General features: G+C 40.1%; 1 long non-coding RNA gene across 1 annotated transcript; it reads left to right on the plus strand.

Moving 5' to 3' along the window:
- Window positions 1-1,767: 1,767 nt before the first annotated feature.
- On the plus strand, window positions 1,768-21,602 carry LOC125482902. Its single transcript, XR_007261891.1, has 3 exons — window positions 1,768-1,861; window positions 7,382-7,541; window positions 21,544-21,602. It is a non-coding gene; the product is annotated as an uncharacterized LOC125482902 (long non-coding RNA).
- The last annotated feature ends 1,381 nt before the right edge of the window (window positions 21,603-22,983 follow it).

A 22,983-nucleotide genomic window follows, 5' to 3' on the forward strand; every position in this document is an offset into this window, starting at 1 on the left:
TACAGTTCCAAGGCAGGATGGTCTGTGGCTTGAAAGGACCCTTGCAGGTGCTGATGTTCCATATATCAATACTAGTTTGAAGCAGGAGCAGGCCATTCAACCCCTCTAGCCTGATTGGTCATTTCATAATGTCACAGCTGATATGAAAATGGCCTTAAATCTACATTACCATCTACTTCAGATAACCTTTGGCTGTCATTAGTCATGGATCAATCCATCTCTGCCTTAAAAATCTTCAATGGATCAGCCTTCACCACTCCTTGAGGAAGAGAGGTCCAAGACTCAGGTCTTCCGAGAGAAAAAAATTCACCTCATCATCTCCATCTCAAACAGGAGACCCCTTATTTTTAAACTGTGTCCCTTAGTCTTAGTCTCTCCCATGAAAAAAAACATCTTTTCAGCATCCACTCAGTCAAGTCACTTCTCATATGTTTCAATAAGAACACCTCCCATTCTTCAAAACAAGAATGATACAAGTGCAGCCTGTCCAATCTTTCCTCAATAGATAATCCCTCAACTCAGTAGCAGTCGAGGGAACTTGCTCTGAACTCCTTCTAATGCATTTAATATCCTTTCTGAAATAGGGAGACCAAAACTGGACACAGTACTCCAGATGTGACCTCACCAGCATTCTATAGAAATGCACCAATACTTCCCTACTTTTATATTCCATAGAAATGCACCAATACTTCCCTACTTTTATATTCCATTCCACTTGCAATAAACCACAACATTCTGTTTGCCTTCTTAATCATTGAGTGTACTTGCATCCTCATTTTGTGATTAAATGCACCAGCACACCCACATCCCTCTGTTCCTCTCTCTCCCTATTTAAATAATAAGCTCCTTCTCTGTTCTTCCTGCCAAAGTGGACAAGTTCACAATATCTAAGAGAAAGCACATCGAACATTTCATCAGAACTATACTTCAAGAATCGACATCAAGTTTCTGGAGTAGGACTGGCACCACCCTTCCAAAATAGGGATGGACTACTAGCCTAGCCAATGCAGCCCACATCACAAGAACTAACTTTTTTAAAAAAATTGCTTCAATCAGGATGAACAGCAAAGGGACAAAATGAATGTTCAATTAGTATCTCAGCTGCACAATTAACACATAAAGCACTCCAATCAAACTCTTTGGGACAGTCAGTTGGATATTTCAATCAAGGGAAGCACTTCTATTGTTCTGGGAGCTGGGAGTATACTGGAAAGATTGGCCAATAAGGAGAAAGCCTTCTTTCAGAATTTGGATAAATCCTCAGATTAATGGAACATGGATGGGTCTGTGAACTAAACAATTGAGACAAACAGTGAGTTTTTAGTAAGGTAACAGGAACTGGCTTCTAGCTAAGCTGTCATGTAGATTTCCATTTTATACTAAATGCTTGGGATTCAATTGGATAACTACTTTTAACAAAAACTTCAATGGATTCTTTTTAGGATTAAGTGAATGAATCCCGTCTATTTGAATTCAGGCACTAATTATCTTGTGATGCAGGTGGCAGAATTTGATCAATTGTCTACAACAGGATTTCTGTGTTTGACTCCATTTGCAAAGATCACAAGATATTGATTTAGTTTCCTAAATCATTATCCCATTGTTAAAAATGTATTAGTTTGGACATTTGACTGTTGTATCTGGATTAAAGAGTTAATGGCAGAATTATTTTCAAGTATCTGTCCCAGAGCACCTAATTTCATTGGTCAGATTTGGCTATTTAGCTACTAAACTATTTAGTGTGGCAACTTGCTACATGTGTTGTGTCCACATTGTTGCAGTGAGGGAAGCAAGGCATCTGGGATCTGAATGAACAGGGAAAGCACCTCTTCAAATTAAAGTGAATGTAATGTCAAATCAGGTATGAAAAGATGGGGACTCAATAAAATTAGGGAAAGAAAGATTGGATTAAGTCAGGGAAACAAATGTAAGAAAAAAGATAAAGCATACTACAAAGTTACATTTACCATTTTCAAAAAAATCACAGCATCAAACAAAAACCTGAGAAAAATGATCCATACTTTAACAGCTAGTTTTCAGTGGCAGCGAGGCTAATTAGCAGTACTTAACACTTACATAACTGAAAGAGGATTTGGACCTCAAATTAATTGATTTAACTTTCTGTGGCAAATTTAGTCCCATCTAAAGCGTCCCACAATAGGACATGAACCCAGAAAAATCTGGAGTTAAAGTTGAGAGTGACAGCTAAAGCTGACACATCTGGAAAGCTCTTCGGTTTAACATTCAAAGTTGTTAGATGTTTCCAATGCAGGCGTTGGACAAGGAGAAATCTCAAAGTACAATGAAACGTAACTGAAAGTGATCTTTTACTTCTGGTTCCTTTGAAAAATCTCATCTATAATTTGAACTCCAGGTTGGTATCTCACATTCTGTAAATGCAAACTTGTGCCTACCTAGAATCCTTAAATTGCAGCAAGCTCAGATCATCCCGTATTCATTTACCTACATTAGCTCCCAATTAAGCAAATGTTGCTTTTATAATTCCCGTCCTTCTTTTCAAGTTCCTCATTGGCTTTGACCCTTCCAATGTCTGCAATTTCCTAGCAGCCCACAAATCTCCATGGTAACTGTGCTCTATTTCTGGTCTATTCTGCAACTCTGATTTTAATCACTCCGCCACTGGTGGCACATCTTAGCTACCTGGGCTCCAGACTCTGAAATACCCTCCCTAACCTCACCCTCTCTCTATCTCTTATCCCCTTTCAGACATTTGTTAAGAATGATCTCTTTCGCCAAACTTTTGGTCATCTGATCTAATACTATCTTACGTAGTTTAGTGTCATATTTTGATTTAAAATCTCCATGTAAAACCGTTTTTGGATGTTTGATCACATTAAAGGCGCTGTATAAATATAAGTTATTGCACAAATACAGTTAGAGACAAATGATCTTGCCATCAAGTCAGCTTTCAAATGTGGATGCTCCCACCTAGTGGACAAAGATTCCTACTGCAGGCAATGTGGTATTTTGTAATTTTGGGTCAAGATAATCGAGCAAATATGGCACGAGGAGGACAAATTATAGCCTCTTTCATAAATGTAATTAAAACTGTTCACTCCAGATCTTTCAAACTTTTCTACAAGGCATGTGTTTTAATTTTGATAGCATCTATGAAGGAGAAAACAGAGTTAACGTTTCGGGTCCGGTGACCCTTAAGGGTCACCGAACCTGAAATGTTAACTCTATTTTGTCCTTCACAGATGCTGCCAGACCTGCTGAGCTTTTCCAGCAACTTTGTTTTTGTTCCTGATTTACAGCATCTGCAGTGCTTTTGATTTTTATTATGTGTTTTAATTTTTTTTGATTAAAGAGCAAGCCACAGTGTTGTGGAAGAAAGGCTTACATTTCTAAGGTATTTCACAACCTCAGGACATTGCAAAGTTCTTTTGTCTAATGAAGTGACTTTGAAGTATAGTCACTGCTGGAAGTATAGGGGATTCAGCAGTCAAAGTAAACATAACAGACTTTCATGAACATGAATGTGATATTGACCTGGATAACATATTGGCTCTGTTTAATATTGGCTAGATCATAAGAAAGAACTCCCCTGCTTCACTTCAGATAGTGTTGTGGGATCTTTTGCATCCACTTCAGAAGGCAATCGGGGTCTCAGTTAAAACCATCCACCTGTAAGACGGGCATGAAGAGAGGACAGGAATTTATATGACTTTTTTTGTAATCTTGACAAATTACATTGATGACATCTAGAATTTTCTGTAATGAGAAATTAGAGGTTATTCTACTAGGAAACTGGTGTGAGAAATCTAGAAGCAATTTCACTTGCTATTTTCTGAATGCTTTGGTTTACCAGTTGTAAAAATATTGGAATGGGGAACAAAAATACCGTTGGACTGGGATGAGGTGCTTGGAAGTTATGTTTTAAACCACCAGGAATAGGTCCCAGCAGACTTGGCAGCATTAGTTATTGCTGAAGTTTATTTTTGCTTATTCATTCATCAGAAGTGGACATTGTTGTCTGGGCCAGCATTCATTAACCACCATTAATTGTCCTTGAGAAGCTGGTGAGCTACATTCTTGAACCACTGCAGTTCACTGACTATAGTTAGACCAGCAGGGCTGTTAGTGAAGGACATCTAGGATTTTGATCCCGTGACGGTGAAGGAACAGTAATATATTTCCAAATCAGGATCATGAGTAGGTTGGAGGGAGTTTGCAGGTGGTGGTGTTCCCATGTATCTGCTGCCCTTGCCCTTCTAGATGGTAGAGGTCATGGGTTTGCAAGGTTCTTTCTAAGGATTCTTAGTGAATTTCTGCTGTGCAGCTTGTAGATATTACACACTGCTGCTACTGAGCAGCAGTGGTGGAGAGGTGGATGGTTGTGGATGTGGTGCGAATAAAGTGGACTGCTTTTTCTTGCATGGTGTGAAATATCTTGAGTGTTGTTGAAGCTGTACACATTCAGGCAAGTGGGGAGTATTGCATCACACACCTGAGTTGTGACTTGTAGATGGTGAACAGGCTTTGGGGAGGAAAGAGGTGAGTTACTTGCTGCAGAATTCCTATCCTGCAACTGCCCTTGTAGCCAAAATATGTATATGGCTAGTTTAGTTCAGTTTCTGTCAATGGTAACTCCCAAGATGTTGGTAGTGGAGGATTCAGTAAAGGTAATGCAATTCAATGTCCAGGATGATGGCTAGTTTCTCCCTTGCTTGCTATAAATGTTACAAATGTTACTTGCCACTTTTTCATCCCAAGCCTGGATATTGTCCAGGTCTTGTTGCATTTAGACATGGACTTCGGTATCTGAGGAGACGCGAATGGTGCTGAACATTGCGCAATTGTCAGCAAACATCTCCATTTCTGACCTTAAATATTGATGAAGGTTATTGATGAAATAACTGAGGATGTTTGGGCTTAGAACACTACCCTGTGGAACTCTTGCAGAAAAGTTCTGGAGCTGAGATGACTGACCTCCAACAACCACAACCTCCAGCTATCAGAGAATATCTTCTCAGATTCTCATGGACTCCAGTTTTGTTAGGGCCCCTTGATGTAACACTCAGTCAAATGCAGTCTTGATGTCAAGGGCTGTCACTCTCATCTCACTCTGGATTTCAGCTCTTTTGCCCACGTTTGAACTGTAATGCGGGTCAGGAAAAGAGAGGTCTTGTTGGTACATGAACTGAACATCAGTTGACAGGTTGTTGCTAAACTGCTCAATAGCACTGTGGATGACACTTTCCATCACTTTGCAGATGATCAAGAGTAGATTGATGGAACAGTAATTGCCCGGGTTTGACTTGTCTTGCCTTTGTGTGTACAGAACATACCTGGGCAAACTTCCACATTTTCAGGTGGATCCCAGGGTTGTAGCTATATTGGAACAGCTTAGCTAGGGGTGCAGTGAGTTCTGGAGCATACATCTTCAGTACTATTGCCGGAATGTTGTCAGGATGCATAACCTTTGCAGTATCCAGTACCTTTAGCCATTTTTAATATCACATGAAGCGAATTGATTTGGCTGAAGACTGGCATCTGTGATGCTGCGGACCACTGGAAGAGGCCAAGATGGATTACCCACTTGTCACTTTTTTGGCTGAAGATTGTTGTGAATGCTTCAGCCTTATCTTTTGCTATGATGCGTTGGGCTGAAGTAGCTGCCATGGTTTCCTTTGTGATTGGTGAACTCATTACCTAATGATTGAGGTCATTTTGAATAGACTTGCGGTGAATATTTCTCTGTGCATTTTTAAGCTCATTGAAATAAATCACAAAACCAGTGGAAGTTGTTACATGCTTAACAGTTAGCATGTGGGTCAAAATACAGGTCACATGACTACAGCAGACCAGGAAGGACATTTATAAATGATTGTATTTCAATTCAAGCAAAAATTACTTTCTGGAGCTTTGTGAAACATCAGGTTGCCTTTCATAGCAACAAATTGCACTTTGGAAATTCCTGTACTGACGAAATTCATGTATGCTTTTTCTCAATGATGTGTAAGTTAGCTCACAAACACTGACAAACCTCTATTCTCCCCATCAAGGCCCAAAAGCTCCTCTGTCTAATCCTGTTTCTCATGTAACCAGCATCTAAACTACAGATCAAATTAGACAGACAACCGAAGATAAGTCTCAGGTAATTTTGGGTGGGATTTGGATGAAGCATTACATTTGCCTGCTCACGAGAATGTAAAAGATCTCATGGCACTAATTTGAAGAATAACAGAATTATTCCCAGTGTCTTGGCTGATGTCTATTCCTCAATGAACATTACAATAGGAACTGATTATCTGGTCATTATCAAACTATCATATTTTTCATGGGATGAGGTGTCACTGTCGAGGTATTTGTTACTCGTACCTAATTGTCTTTTGAATTGATGTCTTTTAGATCACCTCAAAGAGCAGTTAACAGTCAATTACATTGATGATGGTATGGAGTTACATTATGCCAGACTAGAGAACAACAGATTTCCCTCCCAAAAGGACATATTAGTGAGCCAGATGTCAATCAGCAACAGTTACATGGTCACCATTACTGAGACTAGTTATCAATTCCAGATTTTTAATTTAAATTTCACCAGCTACCAAGGTGGAATTTAAAATTTGATCATTAACCTAGACCTATGGATTACTAGTCTAGTGATATTACCACTATTAACCACTTTCAGTTTAAATAAATGTTATTTAAATACACGTGCCAACCTTTGGTGCCAACAGAATCAAAGCAGAAGGCTTGGGGTGATTGTTACAGTGAGTTACAAGATTAGAAGACTGAACACAACTGCTGTGATCCTGGGGAGGAGCGTTCTTTGTTCTCCCCGGCTCCACAGGAAAGTGCTTTTGTATTCCAGATGTCTCAGAGGCTGGCATCGGGTAAGCTTCTGTTTCCAGGTATCTTTATCATCAAAATGATCGCCAAATGGACAGTAAAGACTTCCAGTACAATGGCATATTCTTTACCCAGCATTCTCAGCAAGAGAGAAAGTCCTCAATCCTTGGTACACAGTCAGTGCAAACGTTTAATTGCAAAGATAGAGTGGTTTCCTTGCTGCTATGGATGCTGGGTAAAGAGCTCTCTCATTGTATAAACAACATTTCTCTTTCAAAACTCAATGCTGCCTTACACTGATCAGGTCATACAGTCTTTATGAAAAGTTTAGGGTAAAAAGGAAGATTTGGGGTTACCGGGGATAACGATCCTGATTCTGGTGAATGTTCCGGATACAGCAGCTTTGCAATGACTGTGTTGCATGTTTTAAGTTGCAAAAGGGTTTGAGCATTGTAGACTGTCTAGAGTTTATAATTTGAATGTGATTGTAGTTTGAGTGACTTTTATGAATTTTATCATTCAGGTTATTTGGGTATCGTTCTGAATAAGTGTATACCTTTTGCAGGTTTGAGTAAACTGTGGAGAGGTATCTGTGAGATCTACAGAAGACCCTTACTCTCTACAGAGAGAGAGAGAGAGAGAGAGAGAAAGAGATACAGACAGGACGCATATTCTTCCACATGGTCGGTTTGGACTTGTTGGACCGAATGGCCTGTTTCTACACGGTAGTGATTCTATGATATATAAAAATAATAATTGAGCATGACAGAGTGCACAGGGGACATGTTTCATGATTTTTGATTTTTTAACCTCCTCCTTCTTTGACCTTAACCTTTCGGGCAAATGTGGAGTTTAAAATACTGACCCCGATATTTCAGAGACAATGACTTTTCATCAGAGCAGATGATCAACATCTTTGAAACAAGCAAAGAGACAGGAAACGGGGCAAATAAACAACAAAAGCAAATGACCAATAATGGTGTGGAGGGCAGCAGTGATTTAGTCAGCAGAGGATTGACAAAGTGTGTCAGCTGTGGTTCAGTTGGTTGTGTTGTCACCTCTACTTCAGAAGGCTATGGGTTCATGTCTCATTCCTGGGACAATATTCAAAGTCGACATTCAGCTGTAATAGTGAGGGAATGCTGAACTGTCAGAAGTGCTGGTTGGCTAATAGGAAGGCCTTGAGTGATTATATAAGGACCATGGCACTATTTTGAAGAACAAAGAAAAACAAATAACAAAGAACGATACAACACAGGAACAGGCCCTTTGGCCCTCCAAGCCTGCGCTAACACAATTTGCCTTTCCATATTAAAACAATTTTCACTTACAGGATCCATATCCCTCTATTCCCTTCCTATTCATGTATTCATTCAGGTGCTTCTTGAATGCTGCTTTGTGTCTGCTTCCATTACCTCCTCTGGCAGAGTATTCCAGGCACTCACTAACCTTTGTGTGAAAAACATGCCTCGCACATCTCTTTTAAACTTTTCCCACACCTTGAACATATGCCCCCTAGTTATTGACCCTTCCACCCTGGGAAAAAGCCTCATACTTTCGACTCTATCCATGCCATTCATAATCTTATAAACTTCTATCAAGTCGCCCCTCAACCTTCTGTGTTTCAGCGAAAACAAACCCAGGCTATCTAACCTTTCTTTATAGCTAAACTCCCCCATACCAGGCAATCTCTTGCTAAACCTTTTCTGTACCCTGTCCAAAGCACCCACAACCTTCTGGTAGTGTGGTGACCAAATCTGTACACAATATTCCAAGTGTGGCCTAACTAAAGTTCTATAAAGTTGCAGCATCTATCCTTATGCTCAATGCCCTTTCCAATGAAGACAAGCGTGCCATAGGTTTTTCTTACTACCTTATCTACTTGCGCTGCTGTCTTCAGTGATCTGTGGACCTACACACCCAGGTTCCTCTGCATATCAATAATACTAAGTGTTCTGCCATTCACTGTACAATTTCCACCTGTACTTCCAAAATGCATCAGCTCATATTTTTCTGGATTAAACTCCATTTGCTATTTTTCTGCCTATACCTCCAACTGATCTATATCCTGCTATATCCTCTGACAATCCTTCTCACTATCTGCAACTCCACTAATCTTTGTATCAGTCGCAAATTTACTAATTAGACCAGCTACATTTTTCTCCAAATCATGTATATAGATCACAAACAGCAGAGGCCCCAGCACTTATCCCTATGGAACACCACCAGTCACAACCCTCCATTCCAAACAACATTCTTCCCCGCCACCTTCTGCCTCCTATGACTAAATCAGTTCTGTATCCATCTTGCCAGCTCACCCCTGATACCAAATGACTACACTTTTTATACCAGTCTGCCATGAAGGATCTTGTCAAAAGCTTTACTGAAGTCCATGGATACCAAAGATGTCTGTCAATGCTCCAGCAATTTATTCTCTTGCCTTCCTCAATATTCTGGGATAGATCCCATCAGGACCAGGGACTTATTCACCTGAATAAGATGCACAACAACCTTTTCCTTTTAATAGCAACTTGGCTTAGAAATTCAACACTCCCTTCCCTGAGATCTCTGAAAGAGAGTTTCTTCTGTCCTGACAAATATTTACTTTCAATGAACATCACAAAAATGCTACAGGCAGTATATAAATGCAATTCTTTATTTAAGTACAGTTGCATGTGTCCTTTTCTTAAAATTTTAATTGAGGCGAAGGGCTTACACACACATGCAAAGTTACACACACACTAGGTCAAATGAGTAACAGAGGAGATGAGATGACTGAGGGAGTAATTAGTCACGTTCATTGAGACACTTAATGAATGCAAAAGGGAGTTGCATTGGATATGGTAGGCCTTCAAGGAAATTGAGGAAACGAGCATACTGGACTGTACAGTGGTCTGGGAATGGACTAGTACTTGGCTCAGTCAGTTGACTTTCAGTTTGCTGGAGTGGCTGTTGCATAACTGTTTTGGTGCCTTTTAATCTGACACAGACAGCCTTTGAGAGGACAAGAGGTATAGAAGGATTCACAATCTCATGGAGTCTGAATATAAAACTTTGTCAAATATAAAGGAAAGGCATGGAGCCCAATGTAAAAGCAGCCCCATTGGCTATAGTCACCTGACTACCAAAACTATTCAGTGTTTGTCCTATGTAGAAACCTCATGTAAAATCTAATCCTGTAAATAGGTAGAAGGTAATATTCAACAAAATGCAATGTTTACCAACGATGAGACTTCCTGCAGACTCTCTGAACTCTCTGAACTGGATTCTATGGGGCATCACGGTGGCTCAGTGGTTAGCACTGCTGCCTCACAGTGCAGGGACCCGGGTTTGATTCTATGATTCTAACCACACTCCCAGCTATAACTAAGTGACAATCACACACAGTGACGGACAGCACTAGAAATGACAATAAAACAGAAGAAACTAATAATAATGAAAAAAGCACACGGAGCATGGATAAAAAGCCATGGACAAAACCTTGCTCTACCAGAATGCTTCAAACATAATGTGCAAATAAACTAGTTGAATTAGTGTCCTAGATTCATGACGCACTGAAATATGTTGGGGCCAGCAGAACAGCCTAATAAGCAAAACACCTGTACCATTCTACACTGTAGCGTATACTGCAGGCAGTAGGTCAGACAAAGGACTCATGAGAAATAGCTATGTTTGAAGACACTATGAAACTATTTAATGCGTACTTCAGTCTCAGGAGGAACATTATCATATAGCAGGCTGTTAGAAATCATGATCCTTTTAAAACTGCATTTTTCTAAAATTTTCTGTTTTTTCTGAGGAGCATAAGATTGTATCAACTTCTTATAACAGCCACAGCAGTTATTTTTTTTTTCCCAAACATGAATAGCCTCGAAGAAACAAGGACAAAAGGCAAGTTAAAGAAAATAGTTACCAAGGTTACCAGATCATTGATGACCAGTGCCCCAAGTTGTTCAGGAAAACCAGAGAGACCTGTTTTTACAAAATGTAAGGTGACCTTGAGCTGGAGGTAGAAAAAATGGTAATTTAGGTCTGTTGTTTTGAGTAGCTATCCCATTTCCACTGCAAGAAAGATTCAAATGATTGATTGACATAGGGTAAAATACCAGCCACTAGAGATAGGGTATTTGAACAAGTTTTCATCAGATAGAAGCACTTGCCAGACAGCTGCCTTCTTTAGTTGGATGATGGGCCAGGAGAGGAGGAAGACCTATGGACCCTTCCAGCTGAAGACAAGGATACTGCCTCCACCATGTCAATCTGACAGGGACTGTATCTTACTTATCTAATTACCTAATGTTACACATTCAAATCGTTACTTCTTAACAAACAACCTATCTGAAAATTCTTTAGAAATACATCAACGGTCTATATTAGATAACTGTGGTCCCAAACCTTTAAAGTCTAACAGTGTAATATTTAATAAGTGTACCTAATTACTGAGAGAGGGTTAGTTTTTGAAATTAAGTTTCTATCAACCAGCTGAGAATTGTAATTGCAGAAACATGAAGAGGAATTAATTCAAGACCAAAGTGTTATGGAGATCGTAAAGGGAGGAGTTAACATCAGCAAAGGCTGTATTGATAACCAGCAGGCAGACTTAAGCAAGCAAAATTGTTTGAGGTAAAAGGGTGATTTTGTGGATGAAAGTGATTGATACAATATTGTTTGTAGCGAGCAGAGTGGAAACGTGCACACACCAAAACAGGGAAAATGTGAAGACAGCATGAATCAATTTCAATTATTAGTCATCAGGATCTTGCTAAAATGCTTTGTGTTATTCCCTCTCTTTAAATGTCTCCAGCTGCAGAATCCTTCGTGAACCCTCGTTCTGGCCATGAATCTGTGTTCCCACTGATGTGGGAAAAGGCTGTATCATCACCAAAGGGTGATATTTAACAATAACCAGGTCTCCTGCAATCTGTGCCAACTCCAATCTTGGATAAACTAAGCATCAGATACTGATGGTGGTGACAGAGTAAGGTTTACGATGGGAATTCCAAGAGTTTGGGGCTGAGACAATTGAAGATATGGCCAGCTATGGTAGGGCAAAGGAAATTGGGGACGTGGAAGAGGCCAGAACTAGGGGAATGAAGATTTCAGAAAGGGTCCTGCAGCTGGAAGTAGTTAAATAAGATAGAATAACACAAACATTTTAGCAAGGTCCTGACTAATAACAATTGAAATGGTAACAGGACGTGTTCTATCATCATAAAGAATGACAAAATTACAATCTTTTCTTTTGATTGCAAAGGGAGTGTAAATTTGAGAGTTAGTGTTTCACTTGGAACCAAATCTTCCCAAATTCCTGACGTAAGGATCAGTTGAACAAATATAGTGGCACTCCCACATTTTATTACACTTCCTGAAGGCTGGGTGCACCTGCTTGTAAGTCTTCGGTGACCTATTGATCAGGACACCTAGATCCCTTTGCACATCTACAGTTTCCAGCCTCTCACTATTTTGGAAATACTCCGCACATGTGTTCCTCCTACCAAAGTGGATAATGGTACATTTTTCCACATTATATTGCAGCTACCATGTTTTAGCCTATTCACTAAACTTGCCCAGATTTACCTGAAACCACATTACAACTTCCTCACAACATAACGTTTAACTTTGCATTATCTGTATATTTGGACATAGTAAACATGGTCTCCACATTAAATTATTCATATGCATTGTGAACAGATTTTCCAAAAATATCTGTTTGTGTTTCTTGGCTAACAAGGGAAATAGTAAACAGTTTGATAAGGTTAACAAATGTTTTGAAAACTGAAAATTTGAAAAGAAATTGAATCTCTTGAATTAGTTACCACTCAAGGTATTCCTTTAAATGTTGACCTGCCATGTATGACAATCAACCTTAGACATCAGTTAATTGCAGGATTTGTTATGGCTGTAATATAAAAGTTTAATGTTAATATGTAACTACATCAATCTAATGTTTTGTGAGACGTTATGTCAGATCAGATGACTACATGACCCTGGGAAATGGTTCTCTCTAGAAGCTTCATGTGAAATTTTGGCCTGCACACAGTTAGCATTTACTACTTTGAATAAAAGGTGATTGATTTTCTGTAAACAAACCTCCTGCAATCTTTATCAGTTGTACTTCTGGACACTGCTGAAGTAAAGCAGTAGAATAACAGCAGTTTAGAGAACAGCAGGTGAAAGGGCAGTAGAATAAAAATCACAGCCAGCAGTCGAAAAGCCTGTGGAGCACAGATAAAGTACAGAGAATCAATGGAGGAGACATTGTCCTTACTGGAGTACATCAAACACATTGCAGGCTCAAAATGGGCTGAACAATGGCTGAGCTAGCACTTCAGATTTATGAGGTATTGCACCACATTAGAACTAAATACAAAACCAACCATGGAACAGATTAGTATTGCTCTATATTCCATAGTATGGAGTCATCCTGGTTTGACAAGGAATCACCGGAGTTAAAGCTACATATGGCAAAGTGGCTATAGCATTCAATGCTTAATTCAGTCTGCCAGTAAACACCATTATTGAGCACATGAGGTTTAATAGGAATGCCCAGCAACTGTGAGAGGGTGTAATCTACATTATTAATGATTTATTAAGGTTGGAAAAAGTTGTGAATATTGTAATCAGTAGAAGAATTCATCCGGGAACGAATTGTTGTGATTTTAGATGAGACAATATCAGGCATCTTGCAGTCAAGGGATGATTTAACACGAGAGTCATAGAGTTTAACAGGACTGAAAGAGGCTTTTGGCCCATCGTAACCATGCCAATCATCAAGAACCTATCTACACAAATCCCATTTTCCAACATTTGACCCAAAGCCTTGTATGATAGGTGGGATGGTGATAGGTGAGTGCAGGTGGGGAGTGGTAGGGATTGGTCAGTGAGGTGGGTGGGGTGGATAGGTGGGAGACAAGATGGACAGGTTGTGTCAGGCCAAGGAGGCAGGGATGAGAGGAAGGGTTGGTCATGGGATAAGGCCGGGGTTGGGGAGATTTTGAAACTGATAAAATCCACGTTTAGGCCATTGGGGTTGTAGGTGTTGTCGTTTGTCGTGAACAGAGCGCAGGTGCTCTACAAAGTGGTCTCTGAGCCTCCGCTTGGTCTCACTGATGTAGAAGAGGCCACATCGGGAGCAGCGGATGCAATAGACCACGTTGATGGACACCTTCTGGTTGTGAACCATTTCAGCTCCTCCTTCTACTCCCTGGGTGACATGTCCATCCTGGGCCTCCTACAGTGTCACAATGATGCCACTTGCAAACAGGAGGAACGACATCTTATATTCCGCCTCGGGGGCCTACAGCCCAATGGCCTAAACGTGGATTTTACTAGTTTCATAATCTCTCCAAACCCAGCCTCATCCCATGACTAACCCTCCCTCTCATCCCTGCCTCCTTGACCTGACACAACCTGTCCATCTTCTCTCCCACCTATTCACCCTGCCCACCTCAATGACCAATCCCTCCCACTCCCTACATGCACTCACCTATCACAATCCCACCTATCTTCCCCAGGCCTACCCCTCCTCTCTATTTATTTCTCAGCTCCCTTTCCCCTCCCCATTTCTGAAGAAGGGTCCCAACCTGAAATGTCAGCTTTCCTGTTCCTCTGATGCTGCCTGGCCTGCAGCTCCACACTGTGCTATCGCTGGCTCCAGCATCTGCACTTCTTGCTATCTCCAAATGTTTCATATGCCTACGTACTCACCTGTCTGGTCACCTCCAAATGTCTGTTGAAACGCTCACACTGAGATCCCTCTGATTCTCTGTGTTTCCTAGGATCCTACCATTAGTCAGGTACTCCCTTGAGTTGTTAATCCTCCCAAAATGCATCACCTCACATTTTTCAGCATTAAATTCATTTGCCATTATTCGGCCCATCTGACCAGCCCATCTATGTTGCCTTGTAGTCTTAGTCTTTCTTCCTCACTATTTACCACATCATCAATTTTTGTGTCATCTGCAAACTTGCTGATCAAATCCCCTACATTCATGTTGAGATCATTTATGCACACTAGAAACAGCAAGGGGTCCAACACCAAATTGTCTAAGGCAGTATAGTTGAGCAGGCAAGCAGGGTTTAGAAAGCAAAACTGTACGGTAATTCTAAGTGATTCAGAGACCTTGTCGCAAAAGAAAATGACTAACATTGTGCAATTTGTGGTGCTTCAGACTGAAAGTGTGGCTGCACAGAATTGGGGAAAGGGAGAAGAGGGAACAAAAGCCATCATCAGTACATCTCCTTGGTTTGATCATTAAAAGGCTGCATTGGTGCAAATATTGTCCTGTCGAAAATGCTGAGTGCCATTCCTGTAAAACATAGTCATTTTAAAGCAATGTGCAACAGGAAGAAGTTTCATAGAATCATAGAATACCTACAATATGGCAAGAGGCCATTTGGCCCATTGAGTCTGCACCAACCCTCCAAAAAGCATCTCATCCAGACACTCCACACCACCCCGCAACAACCCTATTCCCATGACCTTGCATTTACCATTTCACAGTTGAGAAACTGAAAGAAAAATCCACAAAGTTTAACAAACTTCAAGAAATTGAAGATGTTAGATGCACCATTCCTGGGCAAGGTTGAAGGATCAATGAGAAGCTGTTGGAGTGCAGAAATTTTAGCAGATGGATGTAAAACAAGTTTAAAACTGGATGCTAGAATTGAGCTTTTGGTTCGTTCCCATACAGCCACGGTTAAAGCAAACAATGCGGAAGCCATCAAGCAGAAACGTTCATGGACCAGGAGACAGACAACTTAAAGTCATGGGTCAAATCACATCCATTCATCAGTATTAAGAGAGGAAAAATCTCTGAAACCCCAATACATAACCCCAACCAGGATAGTTCAGTGAAGTTGTTGACTTGCTCGCCGAGCTGGCTTGTTTTCATTCCGATGTTTTGACACCATGCTAGGCGACATCATCAGTGGACCCTCTGATGAAGCGATGTTATTCTACTCCGTTTGAAATTTATTATTTGTTATTATTTATCCAACCTCACCCACAACCTGAGCTACAGATCTTTGCCAAAACTTTTAACGGTAGTTCAGATTTGAGTAGACGAGCTTCTGCAGATCTACAACTGCTTCATAAAGTAGAACAATTGGGAAACCAAAAGAACCTAAATATTTAGTGTAAAAATTGGAAGGTCTTGGAAGCTGAAAACAGCTTATCACATCACTTTATGTCCAGAAGCCAAATTTATCTTTTCTTCACTCCAAGAAAAGTTCTTTACTCACCTTTTTGCAGAATGTAAAGCAGGAAGTTGACTCAATGTTGCAGTAAGAGCAATCTCACATGTAACAAAATCCACAGGTTGACTTTCTCCTATGGTTCCAGTACCAAAACCAAATGGATCACTGAGAATCTGTGGTGATCTCACAAAGTGAACAAAGCGGTTGAAAGTGAGATTCATCCAATGGTATTTGTGGATCAGAGTTTGCGAAGAGTTTAATTTTTACTAAGCTACATGTGAATAGTGGCTTTTGGCAATTACCTTTAGATGAGGAATCAAAATATTTACCACCTTTATTACACCATCTGGGAGATACGCTTAATAAATTACCCTTTGGTATGATAATGACAAGGATCTTGGAAGGATTGGACGGAGAGATTTGACAGATGTATGACACCCTTGTTCATGGATTTACTATAACAGAACATCATGCTGTAGTGAGGAGCTGTGCTCCAACATCTATAAGAAGCAGGGATTAGCCCCAGTAGCAAAAGTGAATTCCAATCATTAAATGTTTAGGACACAATGTACCTTCTTCAGTGTTCAAAATAGATCATCAGAAAACCAAAGCAATTAAAGACCTTCTGGCTGAAATGTCCAGAAAACCATAAAAAAAAAGATATAGCAACAAAATTAGGCCATTCTGTCCATCAAGTTTGCTCCACAATTCAATTACAGTTGATATGCTTCTTGACCCCATTCTCATGTCTTCTCCCTGTAACCCTTGATCTCCTTATTAATCAAGAACCTATCTATCTCTGTCTTAAATACACTCAATGACTTGTCCATCCACAGTCTTCTGTGGTAATGAATGCCACAGATTCATGTCCTTGTGACTGAAGAAATTCCTCCTCATCTCAGTTCTAAAGTGTTGTCCCTTCACTTTGAGGCTGTACCCTCAGTTCCTGGTCTCTCCTGCTAATGGAAACATCTTATCCATGTCCACTGAATCCAGGCCTCATAGTATTCTGTAAGTTTCAATCATATCACAGCGCCCCAAATCCTTCTAAACTCCATCGAGTACAGACCCAGAGTCCTCAACAGCTCCCCATATAACAAAGCCCTTCATCCTCAGGCTTGTTTTCATAAACCTCTTCTAGATCCCTTCCTTTGCCTGAACATCCTTCATAAATATGGAGCCCAAAACTGCTCATAGTATTCTAAATGCAATCTGACCAGAACCTTATACAGTCTCCGAGGTTACTCTCTGTTCTTGTATTCTAACCTTCTTGAAATAAGCACTAACATTGCATTTGCCTTCTTAACTGCCAACTGAACCTGCATCTTAACCTTAAGAGAATCCTGAACCAGTACTCCTAAGTCCCTTTGTGCTTCCAATTTCCAAAGCATTTCCCCGTTTAGAAAATAGTCTATGTCTCTATTTTTCCTACCAAAGTGCACAATCCCACACTTTTCCACATCCTATTCCATCTGTCACTTCTTTGCCCACCCTCGTAACCAGTCCAAGTCCTTCTGCGGCCTCCCCACTTTCTCAACACTACCTTCCCCTCCACCTATCTTTGTGTCACAGAACATCATTAATTTATGGTGATAATGAAGCAAGCAAGGAAGTTCTTATCCAATTTACCACATGTGAATGAATCATTCTGTCAGTTGCTAAAGTAAGACCAAACATGGTGCTGTGGAAAAGATCAACAAATAATAATTGAAATGACAAGGAAATGGCAATTTCACTGGACATGTTGATTCATTGCCTCACGTGTTGCATTGATTGGATTGGAGCTGTACTTTCCCAGATTCAGAGGGATGGCATTGTATGTTTCTCACTCTTTGATCAAAACACAACACAGGATCGCAGTAATTGAAAAAACAGGCATTAGCTGAGCTTATGAGAAGTTTGCAGACTACATTCTTGGTTTGCAGTTCATAATTGATGCTACAACTCTTTATGCATGGGAAGAAACATATTACAAAAGATGCATTGTCATGCATTTCTGGAGCAAGGTCTAAACAAAGTGATATAAATTTTGTTGAGGATGTCGACACCTTTAATTCACTAATCACCAAGTACCTAGCAGCAACAATAGATCATTTAAATGAGATTTGAAATGCATAGGAATCAGAAAAAGAAGCCATTAAAACCCATAAGTGGCGTGTCAAAGCTTGGCTAGAATATATTGCACACAATTCCAATTTGAGGCAGTATTTTGAACAAAGAAGACATCTTTGCGAAGTGGGTGACTTCATAATTTATAATGAAAGAATGCACATAGCTAGTGTTTTATCCTTCAGAGGTCACACCAGAATCACTTGGGTATCATGAAATGTTATGCCAGAGGATGAAATATAAATGGCCCGGGTTTTGCTCAATCACTGGAAGAGATGACTTCTAATTGCTTCATGTGTGCAATTCACTGACAGGAGCAAAGGGAACCACAAATGGTATCTTCATTTCTGTTCAAAGTGAGGGAGAAGGGGAATAAATGCCTTTTCCAATCAAACAAGGAATTGCACCATCACTACAGAGTACACAACCCATCAGACCTCCAGCCTAGAGTCGATGCAGATTAATGATTGAAATTGTCAAACGTAAAGCCTTGGCAAAATATTACATCTATAATCCTTTCTTGTGAAAGCTGAATTTAGAAGAGTGAGAATAAACAGGAAATGTACCAGTTTCTACAAGGAGGTGACCCGAATGAGACAGTAATTCATGAGACCAGGAAGATGGTCTGAACGGTGAACTGGTTTCACCTGATCATTCTTATCCTGCCCAATAGTGTTCAAGAGAAAACTTGGAAAACTCAAATTGGGTTGACTCAAGTTGGGTTGGCAGGTGAAACTATCACAGTAGTTAGCTTAGTGAATTGGGGATAAAGTCAGAGAACTGGGAAGCCATTTAGTGAGTAAAGAGTTAACATGAATATGTAAATAAGATAGTTTACATCATCATAAGAAGTGATTTAAGATCAGGTGGGGGATAGTTTTCTCTGGAAGCCTTATGTGAAATATTTTCATCTATGTAGTTAACATTTCACACATAGAATAAAAGCTAATCTTTGCCCATAGCAAGCCCTCTTGCATTGTTTATCAACCCCATTCCCAGAAATATCCAAGTGGTTTGCCATTTTAAGAGGTAAATGATGAGAAATATGTATTATCATGATCATAGCTCTGTCTACGTCTGGATAGATAGACTGTATGCCTGATATCAACTTATGAAAGGGTGTTGGCTAGGGAGGGACTGGGGAATATCCCTCAGAAACAAAAACTGAAATAATTGGAAAGGCTCCGCAGGTCAGCCAGCATCTGTGGAGAGAAATCAGAGTTAACGTTTTGGGTTCAGTGAACTTTCCTCAGAACTTTTAAGTTGTTCTTCCTTGCTGCGTTCTTCATTTAAACTGCTCAAAATCAGATTTCAGTCCAGTTGACATTAAAAAGATATAAAAAGAAAGAAAAACTAGTGTTTATAAATTTCATGAGCTTGGGATGCGTTATGTCTTCTGGTTGCCATAAATTAATTTTTGATCTCATGCTGCAATTTTGCTGAGGGTTAGCTCACTCTGCCTTTGCTGAATCTTTGGCACAGCATTCCAAAAACTCACTTCTTTTACCCCTATAGTTCTGTAAATGTTTCAATTTCAAGTATGGATCCAACGTTTTTCAAGAGAGCAGAGAACTCAATAAGGGTGGATTGGTGAAACTGTCTCAGTGATTAGCTCTGTGAATCAGATGCCAGTTTCTGCCAAATCTGTTTCCGCCACCTTTTCAGACAAATCATTTTAGGTTGTACCAACGCACTGGGTCAAAGAAAAATCTTTGAATCTTCACTGTTTCTTCACAAAGACCTTAAATCTGCATCATCTAGTGACTAACCCTCCTGCCAGTGAATCAATTTCTTCCTTTTTAAAAGCAAAGTACTGCAGAGATGGAAATTGGAAATAAAAACAGGAAGTGATGGGTTACCTCAACAGGTTTAGCATCATCTCTGGAGAGACATAGAAACAAAGTTAATGTTTTGAGTTCTTCTCTGGAACTCTTCTTCTTCTGAAGAAACATTTCCTCAATATGTTCCTGGTCTTACTTTCCAGAACCAGAAGTGACAATCTGAGGATATGGGGTAGGCACTTTAGAACTGAGATGAGGAGGAATTTCTTTACCAGGAGAGTGGTAAACCTTTGGAATTCTCTGCCGTTGAAAGCACTGAAGCCAAACTATTGAATTAATAAAGGAGGAATTTGATATAGTTCTTAAAGCGAAAAGGGATCGAAGAGTATGGGGAGAAATCAGGACCAGGTTACTGATTTGGATGATCAACCATGATCGTATTGAATAGCAAAGCAAACTTGAAATGCCAAATGGCCCTACTCTTGCTTTTATTTTCTATCCTTCTAGGTCTCCTTATTCTGTCTGGTGGTCACCCATTCCCTCTGTGGCTGCAATTCCTTAAGCTGAGGGGTAACCACATCATGAAATGTGCTATCCATAAACCTCTGAGACTTAAGAATGCACAGGGGTGCTTCCAGCTGTTCTGCAGTCGCTGTCCCTCTTTAACCACACTGCTATTGCTCCCGAGACCCACACACCTCTCCCCTAGTCTATCTGATTTTGGGACCTCTCTGCTCTCACTGTCCCTCTTTAGCCTCACTGCAACTCCTTCTAAGATCCACACAGCTCTGCCCCTGGTCTATCTGCTCCTGGGACCTCTCTGCTCTCGCTGTCCCTCTTTAAACTCATTGCCACCACTTCCAAGTCACACAAAGCTTTACCCACAGTCTGCTTCTGGGATCTCTCTGCTCTCACTGTTTCATTTACCCTTGCTGTCACTACTCCTGATCCCCATACAGATCCACCATTGGTGTGTCCACTTCTGAGTCCTCACTTCACCAGCTCCTTTCCATGGGGAACAAATCCAGAGAGTTACTTTCTCTTTAAATGCATTTGAAATGTTAAATTCCCAATGATTTCATCTGTTTCCAAAAGGCAGCATAACACTATGGCCACCAAAACATCAATTAAGAACGCCCTGTATCTTCTTATGAAAGCAGCCTACACCCACCCATGCCACATTTCACCTCACCATTATATCTTTCCAGGAAAATGACAGGGCCCCTTTAAATGGACACATCTAGAGTTGTGTAGTTCTGTCTGGAGCATATTACAGTAACTTTGTGTTATTTTGCTAGTGGGAAAAGCAAAGTTAATAAAGATAAGGTAAATTAACATGATATGCATAATTGGATGTCAGCATGCTCATATTTTTAACAGCATGTTGTAAATGCCACACCAGCACTAAAATTAGCAGCCCATAATAAGAGTGACAAACGATGAAGATGATGTGTGCTTCAGCACTGTTTCTCCACCACCAGAACCTGGGGTCCTGAATGCTTCACAAACAGATGGGATAAAAGTCCTCGCCTTCTGACAGCTTTTTAAGGGACCCCTTGTGTTTTCCAACAACAGCGCACAGCATAAAATTACCTTCAAATGCAGCAGTAATTAGCACTAATTCAATCTATGCTTGCAGGGAGAAGACACAAGTCGAGCGGAGAGAGAGAAAAAGAAAGTGACACTGGTGCATTGGTGTATTATTCAACACTGCTTGAAATAATTATGAAGCGTTCTTGACAGTTCATGAGCACGTGAATCCCATTGCCCCATTATCCTCAAAGAAATCTGAGCAAAGTTCACTCTGCCTGTCTTCAAAAACTTAAATTTGATCATATATATGTCTTTTAATTGACTGCTAACTGTTCTTTTGATAATTTTTCTGGAGGCTTTATCCACTTGAACTATCACTTTAAATGCCTGAGGGAAGATTTGTACTCAACCTTGTATTGACTACACTTGGAGCACTGTGAACTGTTCTGTTCTCCATATTATAAAAGGAATATCAGCACACTGGGGAAGCTTATTTAAAAGGATGATACCAGAAATGTGATATGTTTATTGGGAAAGAGTGAATGCCCTGGGGCTCTGTTCTGTACAAAAGACACGGCTGAGGGGGTGATCTGAAAGAAGTTTTTAAAATTATTTAATGGTTTGATAGAGATTTTTTCCACGTGTTGGGGAGATGCTGTAAACAAGATTCCATACATATATGTACTAAAATATCCAACAGAGGATTCAGGAGAGACCTTTTTTTTGTACTGAGAAAGCAGTGAGAATGTAGATCACTGCCAGTTGGAGTAGTTGAGGTGAATAATCTAAGTATATTTAAAGAAAAACTAAATAGGTACATGAAGGAGAAAGGAGTAGAAGGATGTGCTGATAGGATGAGCTGAAGTAGGATATGAGGATGTGCATGTAGAACATAACACTGCCATGGACTGGCTGGTCTAAATGGCTTATTATTGTGCTCTAAACTCCACTAAGAGCTGTGGAAAAGTAACATATGTGGGACTTCCTCTGTTTTTCTGGGCATCCTGATAGCCAGGCAGTGAGTTACATATATTTGTCGTGACTCAATGCACTGCACTCATACACTGATTTAAACAGAAGCTGTAAGTAATTGATATGTTAGTCAATGTAAATTGCTTGATATCGTAGCTAGATATGCACATGTTGATTCCAGATAGTTTCAGGTTTCATAAACTAATGTGCTTGATGTGCTTCTTTATGAATATTTGCCTCTTTTAAGGACCTAATTGCCAAGCTTTTTCTGTAAAATACTATATGCTCATAATTAACAGCAATCACTTCATTACCGTCTCTAAAATGACATTCTAATTTACAAATTTGTAACATCATTGCTCGAAGAATATTTGAGCTCAAAGTCTGTGCTGCAGTATTAGTGAACAAACTAAAGTGCTTGCATGCCTTTGTCAACCTTTAGGCTTCACTCTTGAAATGGTCTCTCAATTGGCCTTCCATTCTCCATAGCATGTAGACTTTAGGCCCTTCCAATCTCTGCTGCTCTCTTCTTCTCTCACACTGGAATAAAGGGCTTATCTTATGAGGAAAACTT

This window comes from Rhincodon typus, chromosome 4, assembly GCF_021869965.1.
Source record: "Rhincodon typus isolate 14 chromosome 4, sRhiTyp1.1, whole genome shotgun sequence".
Lineage (NCBI taxonomy): Eukaryota > Metazoa > Chordata > Chondrichthyes > Orectolobiformes > Rhincodontidae > Rhincodon > Rhincodon typus.